The 14,004-nt window shown below is 45.0% G+C and overlaps 1 protein-coding gene across 1 annotated transcript in view; it reads right to left on the bottom strand.

Annotated features, from left to right (window-relative positions):
* Positions 1 to 14,004, bottom strand: part of LOC144763841 (mitochondrial amidoxime-reducing component 1-like) — a 278,087-nt gene that overhangs the window by 47,597 nt on the left and 216,486 nt on the right. The gene's annotated exons all lie outside the window — the stretch shown is intronic.

Genomic DNA, 14,004 nt, shown 5'->3' with positions numbered 1-14,004 from the left:
ACGCAGTTCTTTAAACTACACTCATACATAATTTCTCAGGCCAATGAAATGAAGACAAAATCAAAAACAAATAAGCATAGTAGCAACGCTACTGAGAAGGAGAGCAGTGCACCTGAAATGCACAGAAGATTTTGAAAATAATGTATCTACAATGTAATCGGCAGAATTATTGCTCAAGGTAAAAAACTAAAATGTGCAATATAATAACACACAGAGCAGGAGAAAACAGAGTAGTGATGAAATAGCTACTACTACTCACCAAGCCCGGGGATCTCGATGCCGAGCAGGTCGAGCAAGTCGCGTTCCCGGTCCAGGAGATCCGTCCAACGGTGGGTGGCCTGGTTGTAGGTGCTCCGGACCCGAGAGTGTTGATACATGGCCCGGCACACCTTCTCCCACCGCTTCCGGCGCTCCCGTAGCCCGTAGCCGCTAGCGATCTTGCCGCCTGCCATGATGGTCCTGGGGAGGCGGCGCTGGACATAAAACACTAGTGCGGCACCCTCCTCCGTGCTAAAGATCTCCCGGGCTGTGACTTGCTCCCCCCTCAAACGCCCGCACGGGAGCCGGGCACGGGGTGCGGGACCCTTCCCCTTCTCAGGCTGCTTCCCGGCTCCCTTTACCATGGTCTGGGCAGAAAGGAAGGTAAATAATAAATAAGAAATAGAATAGGGAAGAAGAAAAGAAAAGAGTTTAAAAAAGTAGTTTAAAATTAACCAAAAGTAGCAGAAAACACAAAAATATAGAGCTAGAAAAATAGAGGGATAGATAATAAGTTAAATAGATCAAAAAAAACTTCAAACAAGCAAAGGATGGCAGAGATTGACAGAGGATACAGAAAGCATGCCCAGAACCATAGCAATGAATGAAAAACAAGATGGCCACGCCCGTTCACGACCGCGTGGGTAAGTTCGCGCGAGATTTCCCTCGCGATCACACGCGAACTTGTACTAGCGAGCCGCACACTTTGCGAGATTACACATAGCGCCCGAAACGGAAATACGTCACGCAAACAAGCTGGCCGCGCCCATGTACGACCACTAAGGTAACTTCGCAACGTTGCGATACAAGCAGCTTTAGAAAAACGCAAAAAATCACGCGAACTAACACGCCGCAAAAAAACAAATCGTATATTTGCACGAATTCGCGGCTTTTGAATTCGATCTCGCGCGAATTCGCACCCCGCGAATCGCGCGAAATTGGAGAAAAACGATTTTTGCAAAACTGAAAGCACTCAGCAGGTGCAAAAGTTCAATCTTATCATTAGCAACCATTCCCTGTAGTGCTTCCTGAGGGGCCCTTCCAGAGTTCAGTTGCCTACTTGCAACTATTCTATAACCCTGCTCTGACCTTCACAGCAGGCTCAGAGAATAGCTACAAGTATGCCACAAAGGTCCTGTTAAAAAAAATTACTCTGCAACAGAAAGCAATTACAGAAAAGGAAGCAGGTGCCAGACTGGAAGTTCAAATTCAGTGACACATTAATCAGCCCCTAATTCATTCATGTCAGTTGAGGCAGGGCAGGTGTGCTAACGAATTTTACAAAACTGAAAGCACTTAGCAGGTGCAAGCTCATCATTAATGAGGAAGCACTTACAGCTAAGGAAGCAGGAGCCAGCTCAAATTCAGTGACACATTCATCAGCCCCAAATTAATTAATGTCAGTTGAGGCAGGGCAGGTGTGCTTTTCCCCCCATAATCTATAGTGATGAACCAGAGGGTGGCATGGGTGAGCAAGAGGGTGGCAGTGGTGAAACAGAGGGTGGCAGTGGTGAAACAGAGGGTGCTGTGATGAACCAGATGTAGAAACAACATGGTCGCGACCGTTGCTACCCGACAAGTAAGTTCACGTTTGCGAACTGGTAAAAACCCTAGCGAAATGGCAGAAACACTTGCGAACACAAAAAAATAATCCGCAAAATCCGCAAGAGTTCGCGAATTTTGCGGATTGCGAATCCGTAAATACCCAATTTCACGAATTGCGAATTCGCAAAATTCGCCCATACTTAGAAAAAATGTCAATGAAACAGGTTTGAGAAAGACTACTTGTGCAGGTGAAATGCGTTATCTAGTTGAGCATAGTTTGAAAATAAATCCCTATTGAGCCATCTAGAGCGTGGTGGAGTCTGTTTCTTATGGTGGGAACAATTGTTTGTGAAGATATATATCTATGCTAATATAATAAAGAGAGAGCCCAAACCTTTGAGGCGGGTAATCTCAGGAACCACAGCACTAATCACAACACCCAATACAGCATTGGAAAGGCCAGTTGGCGCAGATGGACATAGGCTATACAGCTGGCCATCATATACATTTCTTTTTTTCTTTTTTATAAAGCGCATGGTTACGCCATCTCGGCGTGTCCCTGCGCTAAGTGAGAGGGGGGTGGCATTTACCGCAACAGTGGGCCAAAGAAAGAACGTTAGGGGAAAAGTAGTCCGTTGTGGGCGTGGTCGTTCTGCTGGAAAGCCATGGGCGTGTGCATGGGTGTGTGCATAGAGCGATGGGCGCGGCATGCTGGGACTGCCATCCTGAAATGAGGGGGAGTTGCATTTACCATTTGGCCATGTGCATGGGCATGTGCATAGAGCGATGTGCGCGGCCTGCTGGGACTACGAGGGGGCGTTGCATTTACCATTGTTGTAGGCGTTAACCGTTGACGCGATGTGGGGCTTGTAATTTCCGTCGGTATGGAGCCGAGCCGTCCCAATACGAGTGGGCATCGTCCCAATACAAGTGGGTGTTGCATTTACCATTGTTGTGGGCGTTGCATGTTGACGCGATGTGGGGCGTCTAATTGCCGTCGGCTGGAGCGGAGCGTCAGGTGGAGCGCACAAACACGTTCACGTCTGCAGCGGACACAAACGTTCCATATTGCATTGAGGACACGGCTTCACAGTGGACGCATTCTTCTGCGGGGGCTGAGCCGGGTGATGAGGCAATTGAGTCGCGGGGCCTGAGCCGGTGATGGGGCGATTCAGAGTAAGTTTTAAAAAAAAGACGCTGGGCCTGAGCCCGGTGATGGGGCGATTCAGAGTAAGTTTTTAAAAAAACGCGAGGCCTGAGTCCGGTGATGGGGCGATTCAGAGTAAGTTTTAAAAATAAATTGCCTTGCAAATTGAAAGCATTGCAGACATTCCATTTCATCCCCGGACAACGTCGGGACGGGCTGCTAGTGTATACATATAGCACATATCAGGTGGATACACTGTCCTTGCAGAGTCTAGGCTAATTAAATGTTTGAACAATTCAGTGATCTGTATGCAAAAAATGCCATATAATGTATTACATTGTAAAAATAACCTACTGGCGGTCGCCAGTAGGCAGTTATAGTTACAACCTAGTTTCCATAGGAATTTTTTTTTTGATTTGCTAATAACTTTGGCGTGATTTGACGAATCTTTGCGAAACACTCCAAAAAAAAGTCTATCCAGGTTAGCTCCTATCCTGAAAGTTAGGAGGTGATTCGTCAAGCGGGGCCTGAGAAAAAAGGGGGGGTCCCAAAAACGTGTTTTCCCAATGTTAATTTCCATAGGAAATTTTGCGACGACCTACAGCCCGAACTGCAGAACGGAATTGCCCCAAATTTGGCAGAAAAGTAGAACTTGGTTCAAAAAGCGATCTTCTTTTAAATTGTGTAAATCCGTTCAGTAGTTTTTGAGAAATTCAGAAAATAAGAGTCAAAAAATCAATTTCTCATAGGAAACTTTGTGCAAAGCTAAAGCCGAAACTACTGAACAGAATTACCCCAAATGTGGCACAAAGGTAGTGCTTGGATCAGAAAGCGACCTTTTTTTTAAATGGTGTAAATCTATTCAGTAGTTGCTGAGAAATAAGAAAAATAAAAGTTTCGATATCTGGGCAGAGCCTAAGTCCCGTGCACGAGCTTCACTGTGATTGGCTGCCAACACTCCAAACCAGGAAGTGCTGGCAGCCATCTTGTGGCTCGGTAGAAGCGAGTCGCTAGAAAACAGACAAACAAAGGCATAAAACAAGAAAACGGGGCAGGGTAGAATTACCCTGATCCCCTAGGCCTGCTCAGGTGGTCCCAGAAGGACTCCCAGGGCCCAAGAAAGATATATATATCTTTTTTTTATTTCGGCATGTTTGCGCAGTGGTGGAGGGAGGGGCAGGGCCTGACATAGATAGTGTGTAAACATACCCCCTGGCACATTGTAAATTGGGGGATTAAGTCACCTTCAATCCTGAGGGTCCCTGGGGGCAAACTAGCCCACCAGGTACCTCCAGTATGCACCAGGGAGCTGCATTGCAGAGAGGTGTTGAGAGGCCATGCCCCCTTTTACGCCTCACTGCAACGCAGCTCTGTGGCGCTTACTGGAGGAAGATGGTGGGCTAGTTGGCCCCCAGGGACCCTCAGGACTTAAGGGGATGTAATCCGCCAATTTACAATGCTCCAGGGGGGGGGCGTTTTCACAGTGGTGCAGGGAGGGGGCTTGGCCTGATGTGACAAGTGTGCAAACTTGCTCGCGGCATATTTTAAATTGGGGGATTAAGTCCACTTGAATCCTAAGGGTCCCTCGAGGCCAACTAGCCCATCAGGTACCTCCAGTAAGCACCAGGGAGCTTCGTTGCAGAACTGTGGTCCAAGGCCACATCCCCTTTTTAGACTACTCTGCAATGCAGCCCTGCGGCGCTTAATGGAGGAAGCTGGTGGGCTAGTTGGCCCCAAGGGATCATCAGGACTCAAGGGGAATTAATCCCCCAACTTAAAACGCGTCAGGGGGCGCGTTTGCACAGTGGTGAAGGGAGGGGGCGGGCCTGACATACCAAGTGTAAAAATGCACCCCCAGGCACATTGTAAATTGGAGGATTAAGTCCCCTTTAATGCTGAGGGTCCCTGGGGGCCCACTAGCCCACCAGGTACTTCCAGTATGCGCTAGGGAGCTGCGTTGCAGAGAGGTGTTGAGAGGCCATGCCCCTTTTTACCCCTCTCCGCAACGCAGCTCTGTGACGCTTACTGGAGGTAGCTGGTGGGCTAGTTGGCACCAAGGAACAACTCAGGACTCAAGGGAACTTAATTCCCCAATTTACAATGCACCACAGGGTGAGTTTGCATAGTGGTACAGGGAGGGGGTGTGGCCTGATGTGACAAGTGTGCAAATGCGCCCTGTGGCGAGATTTAAGTTAGAGGATTAAGTCCCCTTGAATCCTGAGGGTCCCTGGGGCGCAACTAGCCAACCAGGTACCTCCAGTATGCACTAGGGAGCTGCGTTGCAGAGAGGTTTTTAGAGGCCACACCCCTTTTTACACCTCTCTGCAACGCAGCTTTGTGGCACTAATTGGAGGTACCTTGTGGGCTAGTTGGCCCCCAGGGACCATCAGGACTCAAGGGGAATTAATCCCCCAACTTAAAACACGCCAAGGGGCGTGTTTGCACAGTGGTGAAGGGAGGGGGCGGGCCTGACATAGCAAGTGTGCACACGCACAACCTGGCACATTGTAAATTGTGGGATTAGTTCGATTCAATCCAGAGAGTCCCTGGGGGCGAAGTAGCCCACCAGGTATTTCTAGTATGTGCCAGGAAACTGCGTTACAGAGAGGTGTTGAGAGGCCACCCCCTTTTTACACCTCTCTGCAATGCAGCTCTGTGGCGCATACTGGAGGTAGCTGGTGGGCTAGTTGGCCCCTAGGGACTCTCAGGATTCAAGGGGATTTAATCCCCCAATTTACAATGCTTCAGGAGGCGCGTTTGCACAGTGATGCAGGGAGGGGGCGTGGCCTGATGTGACAAGTGTGCAAACGCGCCCTGTGGTGTGTTTTAAGTTGGATGATTAAGTCCCCTTGAGTCCTGAGGGTCCCTGGGGGCCAACTAGCCCAGAAGGTACGTCCAGTAGGCACCAGGGAGCTGTGTTGCAGAGAGGTGGTAAATGGCCATGCCCCCTTTTTACACCATTCTGCAACGCAGCTCCGTGGCACTTACTGGAGGTAGCTGGTGGGCTAGTTGCATCCCAGGGTCTCTCAGAGCTCAAGGGGACTTAATCCCCCAATTTACAATGCACCACAGGGTGCATTTGCACAGTGGTACAAGGAGGGGGCTTGGCCTGATGTGACAAGTCTGCAAATGCACCCTGTGGCGCATTTTAAGTTGGGGGATTAAGTTTCCTTGAATCCTGAGGGTCCCTGGGGCCAACTAGCCCACTAGGTACCTCCAGCTTGCACCAGGGAGCTGTGTTGCAGAGAGGTGTTCAGAGGCCACGCCTCTTTGTACACCATTCTGCAACGCAGCGCAGTGGCGCTAACTGGAGGATGCTCGTGGGCTAGTTGACCCCAAGGGAACATCAGGGGTCAAGGGGAATTAATCCCCAAACTTAAAATGCACAAGGGGGCGCGTTTGCACAGCAGTGAAGGGAGGGGGCGAGGCCTGAAGTAGAAAGTGTGCATACACCCCCCCTGGCACATTGTAAATTGTAAATTGGGAGATTAAGTCCAATTCAAACCTGAGGGTCCCTGGGGGTGAATTAGCCCACCAGGTACTTCCAGTATGCGCCAGGGAGCTGTGTTGCAGAGAAGTGCAAGAGGCCATGCCTCTATTTACATCTCTGCAGCACAGCTCTTTGGTGCATACTGGAGGTAGCTGGTAGGCTAGTTGGCCCCCAGGGACGTTCAGGACTCAAGGGGATTTAATCCCCCAATTTACAACGCTCCAGGGGGCACGTTTGCACAGTAGTGCAGGGAGGGGGCGTGGCCTGATGTGTCAAGTGTGCAAATGCGCCCTGTTGCGCATTTTAAGTTGGGTGATTAAGTCACCTTGAATACTGAGGGTCCCTGGGGGCCGACTAGCTCACCAGGTACATCTAGTAAGTGCCACGGAGTTGCTTGCAGAGAGGTGTAAAAAGGGGCATGGCCCCAGACCACCTCATTGCAATGCAGCTCTGTGGCGCTTACTGGAGGTACCTGGTGGGCTAGTTGGCCCCCAGGGACCCTCAGGATTCAAGGGGAATTATTCCCCTAACTTAGAACCCCCCAGGGGGGCATGTTTGCACAGTGGTGAAGGGAAGGGGCAGGCCTGATGTGACATCTTGTACTTATGCAATCAGTCCGCCAAAAGCCAGGTACCTATAAATTCACCATGCACTCTCCTTGGAGCACTCCAATCATCCAGTCACTACCCATGCACTTATGCAATGACCCATCCACTAACTCATGCACTGCTACAATACCCTTAGCAATCCCCATGCAGTCCAGCCATCATCCTGTCACTACCAATGCACTCCTTCAATCACCCAGCGAGCACCATGTACTTATCCTATCACTCCGCCAAAACTCAGACACTTATGAAATCACCATGCACTGTCCTTGCAGCACTCTAATCATCCAGTCACTACTCATGTACTCATGCAATGACCCAGGCACTAACACATGCACTGCTACAATCCCATGAGCACTACTGATGCAGTCCAGCCATCTCCTTGTCACTACCCATGCACTCCTCCAATCACCCAGCCAGCACTTTGTACTTATCCAAACACTCCGCCAAAACCCAAGGACAAATACAGAGGAGGTCATGCTAATCACAGGGGTACTCCAACGCATAGTGTTCCCTAGTGTATGTAGGTGTTTTCACTGTATTCTAAGTGTCTTTTAGGATAGCACTAGCTCCGGTCCTGCTAAGTCAGAGTCAGTTACCACCAGTACCCATCAGTAAAATGTTGGGGGCACAGGAGGACTTTCTGCTCCTCTGTTGGTTCTTTCAGCACATCTCTTGCTTCTTCCTGCACATTTGTTCGCCTTTCTGGACTTCTGTTGACTCTTTCAGCATTTTTCTTGCTTCTTTCTGCGCTTTTCTTCCTCTTTCTTCACATGTCGTACCTTTGTAGGCATAGTTAGAAATTAGCATTTAAAAAACCATTGAAATTCACTGAAGAAACCATAGGTTTCAGATATGCTATAGTTAAAAATTAGCATTTAAAAAAACATTGAAGTTCACTGAAAAGACCATAGGTTTCAGGCACGTTATAGTTAGAAATTAGCATTAAAAACCTTAGAAATTCACTGAAGAAACCATAGGTTTCAGGGATGTACAAAATCACAGAAATTCCCCCGTTATAGTTAGTTCAGCTAACTATAACTCGCGCCCCCTCAATGCACTGCTGATGATGTCACATATTACATCGTTCATGACATGGTTAGTGACATCACTGATGGCATCACTGATGACATCTCAAATGACATCACTGATGACATCATCCACATCAAAATCTGATGCACCTCCTCACACCCTAATATAACATTTGATGCACCCACTGTAAAATACAGACAGCCATTTTTAAAACCATTGACACACCAATACCAGTTACTACATACGCACTCACTGATTCCGAGGTCTACACACACATCCACTCATTCACCCATACAATCACTCATACATACAGTCACTCATCAATAAAACACTATCACATGCACTCATACACCTATACACTCACCCACCGCCACTCATCCATCAAGTTACTCACACACCTAGTCAGTCATGCAAAGAATCAATTACACTCCCATTTCCTCACCTATACCGTTATACACACAAAACCTCACTTATTCAAACATATACTAACACATATTTACTCTCTTATACAATCACTGATACCAGTAAACACTCATCCATACAGCCAATACCACAATCACTGACTCTCACGTATAGTCATTTAAATACTTCAACTCTCACATACACGGTCTTTTACATATGTAGTTACTTGGACATCTACCACTGAGACATCCAATCTCTCACTAACACCCATACACACACTCACCCACCCATACAGCTGTTACCACATTCACACTTGAACCCATACACCCAGTGAATCAACCACTCACACATCTATGCACAGTCACACACCTCCCACCCACCCACACACACACTCAGTCTCCCATACAAATACTCAGGCAACCAATCAATAACCCATATAGACACTCATGTAGCTACTGACCAACACATGCAGCAGCTTACACAACAACAGACACACAGATACACACATTCAGACAGTTTAGTTACTAACCCATGCATGCAGACGTGGTAGTGGCCTCGCATAATAATACAGAAACAAAGTTCCACACGGAACGGCACAAAGCACTCAGCATGTTTCAGAATGCAATTTATTAAACCAAGCAGACATGTTTTGGCGACAGCACCTTTATCAATGCCTGTTTGAACAGGAAATGTCAATTACCAATACTTTAGTCACACTCCCATTGGACAAGTAATCATGGCTACAAACAGAGGATTGCATATTCACCACAAGTTGGTTAGTTCATTCTGCTATCACAGCATGTGTTCATTGATATTAGTAAGTCCCAATGGAAAATACCTACGTAATTGTAATTTTCATCGTTGTCAATCTGTAACCCATCATGGATGCTAGTCATATGGTTTGATTATTTAATTACACATTTGGGTCTGTTGGTAAGTCTTTCCACTCCATGTAAAGCCAAAGGTAATTGCCACTTCACAAAATCAATTTATTTAAATCTTTCATCCTCGTCCAACAGCACACATTATATTTTATATAATTTCATATAATTATATATATATATATATATATATATATATATATATATATATATATATATATATATATATATATATATATATATATATATATATATATATATATATATATATATATATATATATCCAAATGTGATGGCCCGGGCGGGGGCTTCCGAGTGCTCTATGGCGGTGCGTGAAAGAGTGCAGCAGGGCCCTGCTGCCAATAAATTAATCCGGTTCCTGACAAAGCAGAATGTCTCTCGCACTCCCGGTATAAAGGACGACTCCAGACCAATTTAGTAGTTTCGATTTCATTTATTTTACACAGCTCGTTCACAGCATACTCCTCGACGTGTTTCGCGGCACCACGCCGCTTTCTCACGAGGTAAAGTTATGGTGTTTGTTTGTCTTTGCGTGTTAAATAAAGTGTTTCCCTGACTTCAAAAGAAGTGTGGGAGGGGGTGTGGTGGGAAGTGCCAAGTGAAAGTAACTTCCTGTGCGAGTGCAGCAAGGCATTTTGGTATATGTAGTGCATATTATCTTTTGAATAGCAATCTATTTGGTTTTAATCATTTGCATATCCCTTTATGTCTCACGTTGTAAGCTCAACTCCTTTTTCCCTCTAGTGGGTTTTATTATGATCCATTATTTATGTCCATAATCATGCTGACCACTTATGTCAGCGCTTCCGATCTTTTACCCTCTAGTGGGTAACTGTTGGGATTTGCTTATGTATATTCGATATAACAATTCATTTCTATCAATCTATGTGCACTATTCATATCATGTGAAAGATTATATAGGTTAATTGTGAGTGACAAATTAAAATTAAACAACTAACAATTACAATAACAGAGAGAGTTTTTTTCTTTCTTTTTCTTTCTTCAATTGTCCGGGATTTTAGGAACATCAGTCTGGATTAGAGATGATAGTGAAGTTCCTCATCCTGGTTCAATCCATGAGGGGTTAATGTTCGAAAGTTCAGGATGTGCTTTGATTCTTTTTGTCTTAGAGTTCTGATGCGGTCACCGCCACGTGGATTGTTTGCAACTGTTTCAATGGCATAGAATTTTAATTTTTTCCAATCACTGTTGTGTTCCTTTTCCATATGTCTTGAAATTGCGTTACTTCGATCGCAATTTATTGTTGCCCTCACATGTTCGAGAATTCGTTTTTTTAATTCGCACTTTGTGCTTCCTACATATTTTAGAGCACACGGGCATTCTACTATGTAGATAGCATATTGACTCTTACAGTTGATAAGTTGTTGTATCTTCCAAATTCTGTTATTTAACCATTGGGATTTCCTTTTTGTTTACGGCAATAGTGCACACCTTGCATCTTGAACATTTGAAAAATCCTCTTGCTTTCGGCCACAATTCTGGTTTTTTGGGCATTTGGAAGTGACTGTGTACAAGTTTGTCCCGTAGATTTTTTGCTCTTTTGTAGGTCACTTGGGGATGATCCCCTACGATTTTGGCAGTTGTTGAGTCCATATGCAAGATGTGCCAATTTTTTCTCAAAATAGTCAAGACTTGGTTGTTACTGGTTGAGAAGGTTGTTATCAATCTTATTTTGTTCTCTTCTGCTGTTATCATTTTCTTCTCTGTGATTAGATCAGTTCTTGATCGCATTTCCGTTCTTTGTAAGGCAGAGTCAATTGTGCCTTGATTGAAAACCAGAATTGTGGCCGAAAGCAAGAGGATTTTTCAAATGTTCAGGATGCAAGGTGTGCACTATTGCCGTAAACAAAAAGGAAATCCCAATGGCTAATAACAGAATTTGGAAGATACAACAACTTATCAACTGTAAGAGTCAATATGCTATCTACATAGTAGAATGCCCGTGTGCTCTAAAATATGTAGGAAGCACAAAGTGCGAATTAAAAAAACGAATTCTCGAACATGTGAGGGCAACAATAAATTGCGATCGAAGTAACGCAATTTCAAGACATATGGAAAAGGAACACAACAGTGATTGGAAAAAATTAAAATTCTATGCCATTGAAACAGTTGCAAACAATCCACGTGGCGGTGACCACATCAGAACTCTAAGACAAAAAGAATCAAAGCACATCCTGAACTTTTTAACATTAACCCCTCATGGATTGAACCAGGATGAGGAACTTCACTATCATCTCTAATCCAGACTGATGCTAGGCTGACCAGATGGGGAGCGAGAGCTTTTTCTGTCGCCGCTCCTTAGCTCTGGAACTCTCTTCCAATTGAGATTAAAACCTTACCCTCAATTGATTTGTTTAAAAAGGCCCTTAAAACTTGGTGCTTCATTAGAGCCTACCAATGAGAGAATGCTGTTTGATCCGGCGAGCTGTATTATTTGAAGTAGGCGCCTTGACGCCCATTGGGCAAAGTTTGCGCAGGATAAGATACATTTCATTCATTCATGTTCCTAAAATCCCGGACAATTGAAGAAAGAAAAAGAAAGAAAAAAACTCTCTCTCAGTTATTGTAATTGTTAGTTGTTTAATTTTAATTTGTCACTCACAATTAACCTATATAATCTTTCACATGATATGAATAGTGCACATAGATTGATAGAAATGAATTGTTATATCGAATATACATAAGCAAATCCCAACAGTTACCCACTAGAGGGTAAAAGATCGGAAGCGCTGACATAAGTGGTCAGCACGATTATTGACATAAATAATGGATCATAATAATATACCGGGAGTGCGAGAGACATTCTGCTTTGTCAGGAACCGGATTAATATATATATATATATATATATATATATATATATGTCCTACAGGCGGTCACCAATAGATAGTTATATTTACAACCCAGTTTCCATAGACAGAGCGGGTTTTTGTTTTGCTAATAATTTAGGCGCCGTTTGATAAACCTTCAAAAAAGTTTCAAACTTGTTTGCCACTCACTTTAGCTGTCTGGAAAGTTTCAGGGGGAGAGCATCAAGCGGGGACCGAGAAAAAGGTGTGTCCCAAAATACGTTTTGTCCATGCAATTTCCCATAGCGATTTCAGACACAACTACAGCTTGAACAACTGAATGGAATTACACCAAATTTGGCAGAAAGCTGAATGTTCGTCCAGAAAGAGTTTTGTTTTTAAAGTTGGTGTAGAACTGTTCAGTAGTTCTGGTGTTATTAAAGAAAAAAGATTTAGGTACATCTAGAGATGTGGATCCACTGCAGAGGATAGGCAGATCCATGCGCAACAGCAATGCCATGATTGGCTGGCCGCAACCTGAGAGAAAAGTTGCAAATGCCATTTTGTGAATCGGGACAAGGTTCCAGGGGAATTAAATAAAAATAGGTTATAAGGGTTTAGGATAGGGGAATTTTAAACCCATGGAACTAGTGGAGGGGTCTGTGAGGGACTCTAATGAGCAAGAAATTACCCAAAAGCATTTTATTGGGTCGTGCGAGGATTTGCTGATCCACAGAGGTGCTCAACAGTCTCCGTGTGAATATGTGCTGGATCCACGGATCCGAATCTGGGAATCCAGATCCCAATTAAAAAAATACACACTCTCACACCCCCACATAACCACTCACACATTCATACACCCACTCAGACCCCCTCTCACATACCCATACAGTCACCCACACAACCATACAGTCACTGATGCATCCACGCAGAAACCCAGAGAACCACTCATACAGAGTCTCACAGACCCACACAGGCACTGACACACCCACTCACACATCCACATATATACACATAGCCACTTTCACACCCACACAGACACTTACACACCCACTCACAGACTTATACAGCAAAACCACTGACACCCACTCACACACAACTCAGAGACCCAAACAGCCACTTACGCAAACACTCATACACCCACCCATCACACTCACACCCCCATATTGCCACTCACACATCCATACACACACGCCCATACAGTCACTCACACACCCATATGGTCACTGATACATCTACTCGGGGACTTACAGAACCACTCACACACCAAATCACAGACTCACAGTGGCACTCACACACCCACTCACGCAGCCATGTATGCTGAATGCGGGGGGTAGTTGCATCGCCAACACCCGGCATGCATCCGACCCCCGTTGCGCATGGGCAAAGGCCATGTGCGATGTGAGTTTGGCTGCACATCTGTTGTTGGCCACAGGGCCTGGTCGCAAGTAACTATAACTTGCACCCTCGCCATGCACTGCTAATTACTCCACATATTTCATCACTCATTACATCTTCCATGACATCATTGCTAATATCACTACAATTAAATTATTAATGAGAAAACTGTGCATGGCTTATAATTACCTTAGGACACAAGTTATAGCTACTTGAGATAACTATAATTGATGCATTTCAATGGTTTTGTGTGTGTAAAATCAGAATCTAACTATAACATCCCTGTAACCTTTGGTTTTTTAGTGACTGATCTATCTATCTATCTATCTATCTATCTATCTATCTATCTATCTATCTGTCACATATATAGATACACGTTAAAATAGTTTCCTATGGGAGCACATACAATATTAATGA

The sequence above is a fragment of the Lissotriton helveticus genome, chromosome 6 (assembly GCF_964261635.1).
Source record: "Lissotriton helveticus chromosome 6, aLisHel1.1, whole genome shotgun sequence".
NCBI lineage: Eukaryota > Metazoa > Chordata > Amphibia > Caudata > Salamandridae > Lissotriton > Lissotriton helveticus.
The sequence above is the reverse complement of the archived record's forward strand: the minus strand, read 5'-3'. Positions and strand labels throughout refer to the sequence as shown.